At 50.7% G+C, this 6,697-nt stretch overlaps 1 non-coding gene across 1 annotated transcript; it reads left to right on the top strand.

The window, feature by feature from the left end:
* The first annotated feature begins 5,644 nt into the window (after positions 1-5,644).
* LOC136162241 (small nucleolar RNA SNORA67) lies at positions 5,645-5,788 on the top strand. The gene has a single exon (XR_010662050.1). It is a non-coding gene; the product is annotated as a small nucleolar RNA SNORA67 (small nucleolar RNA).
* Positions 5,789-6,697: the final 909 nt, after the last annotated feature.

The raw sequence follows: 6,697 nt of genomic DNA, 5'->3' as shown, positions 1-6,697 counted from the left end.
AGGGAACAGCAGATGCAGAGAGGCCCAGAGGAGGCAACAAGCCTGCTGGGGGCCTGCACAGTGGCAAGACATGGGGCTTGGGGGAGCAGTGGGCCCAAAGGCAGCGATAGGAGTCAGGGTAGCCTGGTCCTGCAGGACAGTAGTTCTCAGTGGGTGTAGGACTGCCCCCTAGGGGGCATCTTGGAAAGAGGTGGGGCAATCTGATCATTGCTTTCAAGGGGCAGTGCTACTATGATTTAGCAGGTGGCCCTGACGGTGGACCATCATCCTGTGACATGCAGGACTGTCCTACCCAACAAGGAACTGACCCGCATCCCACCCAAGTTTCAAACGTCTTGTTGGATATTTGTGTAGATGGGAAAAAATCTGTTTCTAATTATTTTAGTGTACACTCCCTGCAGCCCTATGTCACTAGCTGTGGGACATGCCTGGCACAAATTCTCTTCCATTCTATGTTCCCAACACAGAGACGGGATAAGCTGAGACAGTCCTGATGGCTGAAGTTGCTGCCTCAGGAGCTGGGGCTCCATCCTGGCCGGTGGGGCCCATTTTCATGCCCTGTAGGCCCGTCCTCCTCTGCTGCTTATTCCCAGTCCCTTGAGGGCTCAGGTTCTGAGGTTTTGCGTGTATTGCTCTGAGTGATCAAGCCTCGTCATTGGCCCCGGATTGAATTCTCCTCCAGAGGCCAAGAATCCCGGAGTCTTTTGTGGTTCAGCAGCAACCTTTTATCTTGGGGGCTCGTCCAGGATTCTTCAGGACAAGGTAAGGATGCTTGGAGCTCTAGTTCTTAGTTCTCCTAGCGAGTATGTTTCCTGCTGTACTGTACTAACTACAGTGTGCTTGTGTGAATGAATGACTCGCCCTGCTCGAAGCAAGTGAGGAGCCCTACTTTGCGGTTCTGCGGTGACCTCATACGGCTTATGGCAGAAACTGTCGGGGGTCGGAGAAGGTCATGGCAACCCACTCCAGTACTCTTGCCTGGAAAATCCCATGGACGGAGGAGCCTTGTAGGCTGCAGTCCATGGGGTCGCTAGGGAGTTCACTTTCATGCATCGGAGAAGGAAATGGCAACCCACTCCACTGTTCTTGCCTAAAGAATCCCAGGGACGGGGGAGCCTGGTGGGCTGCCGTCTATGGGGTTGCACAGAGTCGGACACGACTGAAGCGACTTAGCAGCAGCAGCAGCTGTCGGGGGTTTATACCAACCTGCCAATGGACTTCCCTGGTGGCTCAGATGGTAAAGTATCTGCCTGCAATGCGGGAGACCCGGGTTTAATCCCTGGGTTGGGAAGATCTCCTGGAGAAGAAATGGCAACCCACTCCGGTATTCTTGCCTGGAAAATCCCATGGATGGAGGAACCTGGTAGCCTACAGCCATGGAGTCGCAGAGTCAGACACGACTGAGCGACTTCACTTTCACTTTCATTTTCTGCCTCGGACTGGAGGCTCCTTTGGGTGTGAGGTGACATGTCCCTGGCAGAACAGCTTCCTAAGACATCTTTCAACACAGACCTTCCCAGGCCTGCAACCCAGCAAAGCAGGGCGATGTTCTGTCTCCTTTCACATGCGTGCCGGGCTCACTAGCAAGTTGCTGTCCAGCTGGGGGCACCTCTCCTGTAGCGCTGCCTGCCTCTTCCCTCCTGGCCTTCTGGAAATTTCACCCACCAGTGTCCATCCTTCCTGTAGAGATAAGCCAGTTCTGAGTTTGGCCACACCTGACTAAACCGGGGTGGGTGGCGGGAGGAAGGGGGCAGTGAACAGCTTCGTATTAACCTTGCAACTTAAGACAACAAGCCTGAGTGAGCATTCATGAACCGTGAAGTTTCCACCCATAAATCCATGAGTGCTTCCAGCACCTGTCTTTCTGCCTGCTTCCATTCCCAGCCACCTGTCAGCTAGAGGCTCAGTGTTGACAACAGCTAACAGAGACCCAGTCACAGGGATGAGGCCACGCCCAGGACTGCAGTTCCCAGACGCATGTGAAAGTGTGACAGGAAGCAGGCTACCCGTCAGGACACAGAGGCCGATACTCAGATGTGGAGCAAGGCGGGACCCTTCTCTGGTTGTAAGGGCCGCAGCTGGACTCAGCTTTGAGGTGTTTGGCCAGACTTAACACCATGTTATGAGCCAGGACCTTTTTATATGGAAGTGACAGAAACCAAACTCTGACCACCTAAGACAACTCTACTAGTTTTCCGAAGCTGCTATAACAAATTACCTGATATTGGTGACTTTAAATGACAGAAATGTATTCTCATAATTCTGAGGGCCAAAAGCCCAAAATCATGCTGTGAGCAGAACTGCACTGCTCCCAGCTCCAGAGCAGAAGCTCTAGGGGAGAATCTGCTCCTGGCCTCCTCTAGGTGGCTGCCCACATTCCTTGGCTTGTGACCACCTCACTCTTGTCTTTGCCTGTGTCTTCACAGCACCCTCTCTTCTGTGTGTATATCTAACCTCCTTCTGCCTTTCTTTAACAAAGGTGCACATAACTGCATTGATGGCTCCCTCTGATAATCCAGCATAAGAGTCTCCTCTCACTATCCTTAACTCAATCACATCTTTTGCCACAGAAGGTTAATATTCACTCTTTTTGCCTACATATAAGGTAATGTTCACAGGTCCCAAAGGTTAGGATGAGGACATATTTTTGGAACCACCATTCAGCCCACTACAACAACAAAACCCTAGGAAAGTCAACAGCCCCAGAAGTGGCAAGATGATAGCCTCTGCAAGTCACAGGGCCTAGTCCCTCCTTTTGGCTTCTGTCTCCAGGGTGGCTAGTTCCATGCCACATTCACTCTGGGGAAAAAAAAATAGAGAGCCAGGCATGGGAGCCCTATGAAATTTCATTCTCCCCTTAAACCCAGTAAGAAAGCCTACTTTACCTTGCACACTGTCTGATGTTGAAGAGGCTCCATTTAATTAAACCCCATGCCTTGGTTGCAAAGAAGTACTGAAGGAAGACAGCCAGCTGCCATGAAACAATTTTGCTATTTTCCACTAAGTTCCATTCACTTTTATCTTCCCAATCTTTTGAAAGACATATGAATCTTTTGAAAGGTATATGCCTATATGTGGGTGCTAAGTCGCTTCAGTTGTGTCCAACTCTTTGCAACCCTATGGACTGCAGTCCAGTAGGCTCCTCTGTCTATGGGATTCTCCATGCAAGAATACTGGAGTGGGTTGCCATGCCCTCCTCCAGGGGATCTTCCCAACCCAGGGATCGAACCTATGTCTCTTATTTCCTCCTGCATTTGCAGGCGGGTTCTTAACTGCTAGCACCACCTGGGGAAGCCCATATGCCTATGTGTATGTACATGCTCAGTCGCTCAGTCATGTCTGACTCTTTGTGACCCCATGGACTGTAGCCTGCCAGGCTCCTCTCTCCATTGGGATTCCCCAGGCAAGAATACTGGAGTGGGTTGCCATACCCATCTCCAGGGGATCTTCCCAACCCACTGATTGAACCCAGGTCTCCCACATTGCAGGTGGATTCTTTACCATCTGAGCCACCAGGGAAGCCCAAGGTACTGGATAAGGTAGCCTATCCCTTCTCCAGGGGATCCCATATGCCCATATTTCACTCTAACTATCTTAGTAAAAAATGGAAGTAGTAGAGTTTAGGACTTCCCTGGTGGCTCAGACAATAAAAAAATCTGCCTGCAATGCAGGAGACCCAGCTTCAATCCCTGGGTCGGGAAGATCCCCTGGAGAAGGGAATGGCTACCCACTCCAGCATTCTTGCCTGAAGAAGCTCCATGGACAGAGGAGCCTGGTGGGCTACCGTTCCTGGGGTCACAAAGAGATATGACTGAGTGACTAACATTTTCAGTAGAGTTTAACACACTCTCACATAAAGCAAATCACTTAGTGGGTATTTAATCTGCACTTGGGCTACCATACAATGGTGGTAAACAGGGCAAGGCAATGCTGTCACTTGCCTAGCCACGCCCGCTCCAGATGTCCATTCCCACACAGGTGTAGGTAGCTGAGAGCATTCCTTCTTTATGAAGTGCTGACAGGGTAGACTCTGAGCTTTGCTCCGGCCAACATCCCTCCTTTTTCCCATTGAAAAATGTCCTACCCCTTCTTGGTGGGTGATCTTGGTGGACTGATGTCACTCTCTAGGCCACAAATACTGGGAAAGAGAAGTGCCTTTCTCTGCTGAGAGTGCTGAAGGAGAGACCATAGATCCGGGGCTGCTGGTAACATCCTGTGGTGAGAGCCTGTCTGGCTTTTCAGAGTGGAGCAGAGATCAGCAGAAGCAACATCATCTGAACCCCTGGAGACAGCGGTGCCTGAAGCCCAGGCCAGTCTGAGCTGTGTTTGGTTCCAGTTAGGGGAGCAGTGGCTGAAGGCGGGAAGCTGTTTGACGGCTGCCCCAGGTAGTGTCTGTGGGTTTGGTATGAGTTGCTAACTACACAGTCTCAGAGCCAGTGGCTCTTTTCCTGGTCAGGACAGCCCCAGGCCTGGGCTTCAGTGTGGTCTGTACCTAACCCCCGTGTCTTTGGTCAGGTTCTACAGAAATGGAGCCCAAGGCAGGGATTCTCAGACCATGATTTACTAGAGGGAGTGCCCTCAGGGGAACCTCTACATGAGGGAGCAGGAGTGGGCAGGGGAAGGAGCTAAACTAGGATGGGATCCAGCTGGGATCAGCTGGGATCCAGCCTCAGCCTAAAGTCCCAGGGAACTCTGAAGCATGACTGGCACATACAGCTGTCCCCCAAGGCACTCAGGCCAGGCCTCTGAATTCCTGCCTCAGTCATTGGCCACTGTCCATCTCTGTGTACAGAGTGTAACCTTTCAGGTATCTCTTCTAGAGAAGTGGGCAGCTGTGAGCTGTGTTAGCAGCCAACATTCCAGGCAGCTTGGGGATGGGTTGTACTACCCCAGAGAGGGCTGAGCAAGGCACCGAAAACTTCCACTCCAAACTATCTTCTGGCCCCTGCCAAATTCCAACCAGGTTTGAGATGGAGCAGCCCAGAGACACAGAAAATAATCAGGAGTTCCCATATTTTTTAGGAAAGCTTAGTACCTTGCTCCCATAGTTCTGCCCTCTCCTCCCAAACTCCTCCACAGAAGTATAGATGTGGAGAACTACAGAACACAATGCCCTGAGCATCCACTGGGTCCACATTGGCCACACACTGTTTATTAAACCCTTGTGATAAATTTCCCTCTGCTGCAGGGAAGAATTTGACTCTCCACGTGGACAGAAACCAATTACACAGGAAAAAAAAAAAAAACAAAACACCATTACTCCTTCTTTCCAGTGTCTGTCAGGGTAGGGTTCTGAGTGCACTGAGGCGGAGGGCTCCCCTAAGTGAGCACAGTGGGCGATCCTGGGGCTCCTAGGCACCCCATAGGAGGAAGTGTGTCAATCAGGGCCTATATTTAGCTGCAAATAACAGACACCTGGGGATAAGCGGTTTAAACAAATAAGACACATCATTTTTCTCACAGAGTAGAGCCCAGAGGAAGGCAGACAGGCTGGTGTGCCACACTCTCACGTGGTTCCTCTTCCAAGATGGTGCCCATGTTCCCAGGCATCGCCTCCAAGTTCTGGGCAAGAAGGGGGAAGAGCTGAGGCCAGAGGCTGAAGGGCCCCAGTCAGGAGGTCTGTTCCTTTTTAAAGAGCTCTCCTATCCAAGGTGATTCCCTCTTCCAAAGGGCCTACTAGTGCCCCTCTTCAGGAAAGTAGCAACTTGGAATAAAATCTGGCACACCTCAGGTGTCTTGAGGAACGGGGGTATTCATTTCCTTTGCCTGCCTTTGGCTGCCTACATGTATGCTTAATCCTGGATAGGCTTGTGCTTTCTCATTCGCACACTGAAACTGCCTTCTTTCTTTACATAGGCCAGAGGCATTGATGTACAGCAAGTTTCCTTAGTCATCATCTATGACCTCCCCACCAATAGGGAAAACTATATCCACAGAATCGGTCGTGGCGGACGTTTCGGCCATAAGGGTGTGGCTATTAACATGGTGACAGAAGAAGACAAGAGGACTCTTCGAGACATCGAGACCTTCTACAACACCTCCATTGAGGAAATGCCCCTCAATGTTGCTGACCTCATCTGAGGGGGGCTGTTGTGCTACCTAGCACCAGCCAGGGATAAAACCTTGGAGGGGGCTGAGGAGCAGCAGGAGGGGGGAGGGAAGGGAGCCAAGGGATGGACATCTTGTCATTTTTTTCTTTTTTTTTTTCTTTGAGTCTTTGAATAAATGTCACTTTTTGAGGCAAAATAAATAAATAAATAAATAAAGAGCTCTCCTGGAAGCCTTATCTGTGAATTTCACTCACTGGCTAGAACTGTGTCACCGACCACCCCTTAACTGCAAGGGAAATGTAGTTTCTTTATCTGATGACTAGCAGAGAATGAAAGAATAAACAAGTAACCAAAATCCCTGGCATCGGACCTGATAGTTGATTAAGTTCAGCATCCACAGATCCTGAGAAGATGATGCCTGGAGAGGTTCTGAGGCCATCCAAGGCCAGCAGAGGCACACCCTGCAGCTGACCGTGGTCTCCCGGCTCCCAGAACGTAGATCACACGACAACAGGGCCAGTCTCAGTGCACATGGATTTATTGAGTTATGGATGTCAGTCCGAGTGCTAGGCTGAACCACAGGGAAGATGGCTATATGGCCAGCGCAATGCAGGGAACTGGATTCTCACTCGAGGTGATGTCCAACA

The sequence above is a fragment of the Muntiacus reevesi genome, chromosome 2, assembly GCF_963930625.1.
Source record: "Muntiacus reevesi chromosome 2, mMunRee1.1, whole genome shotgun sequence".
NCBI classification, from domain to species: Eukaryota; Metazoa; Chordata; class Mammalia; order Artiodactyla; family Cervidae; genus Muntiacus; species Muntiacus reevesi.
This window is presented reverse-complemented; position numbering and strand designations above follow the sequence as displayed.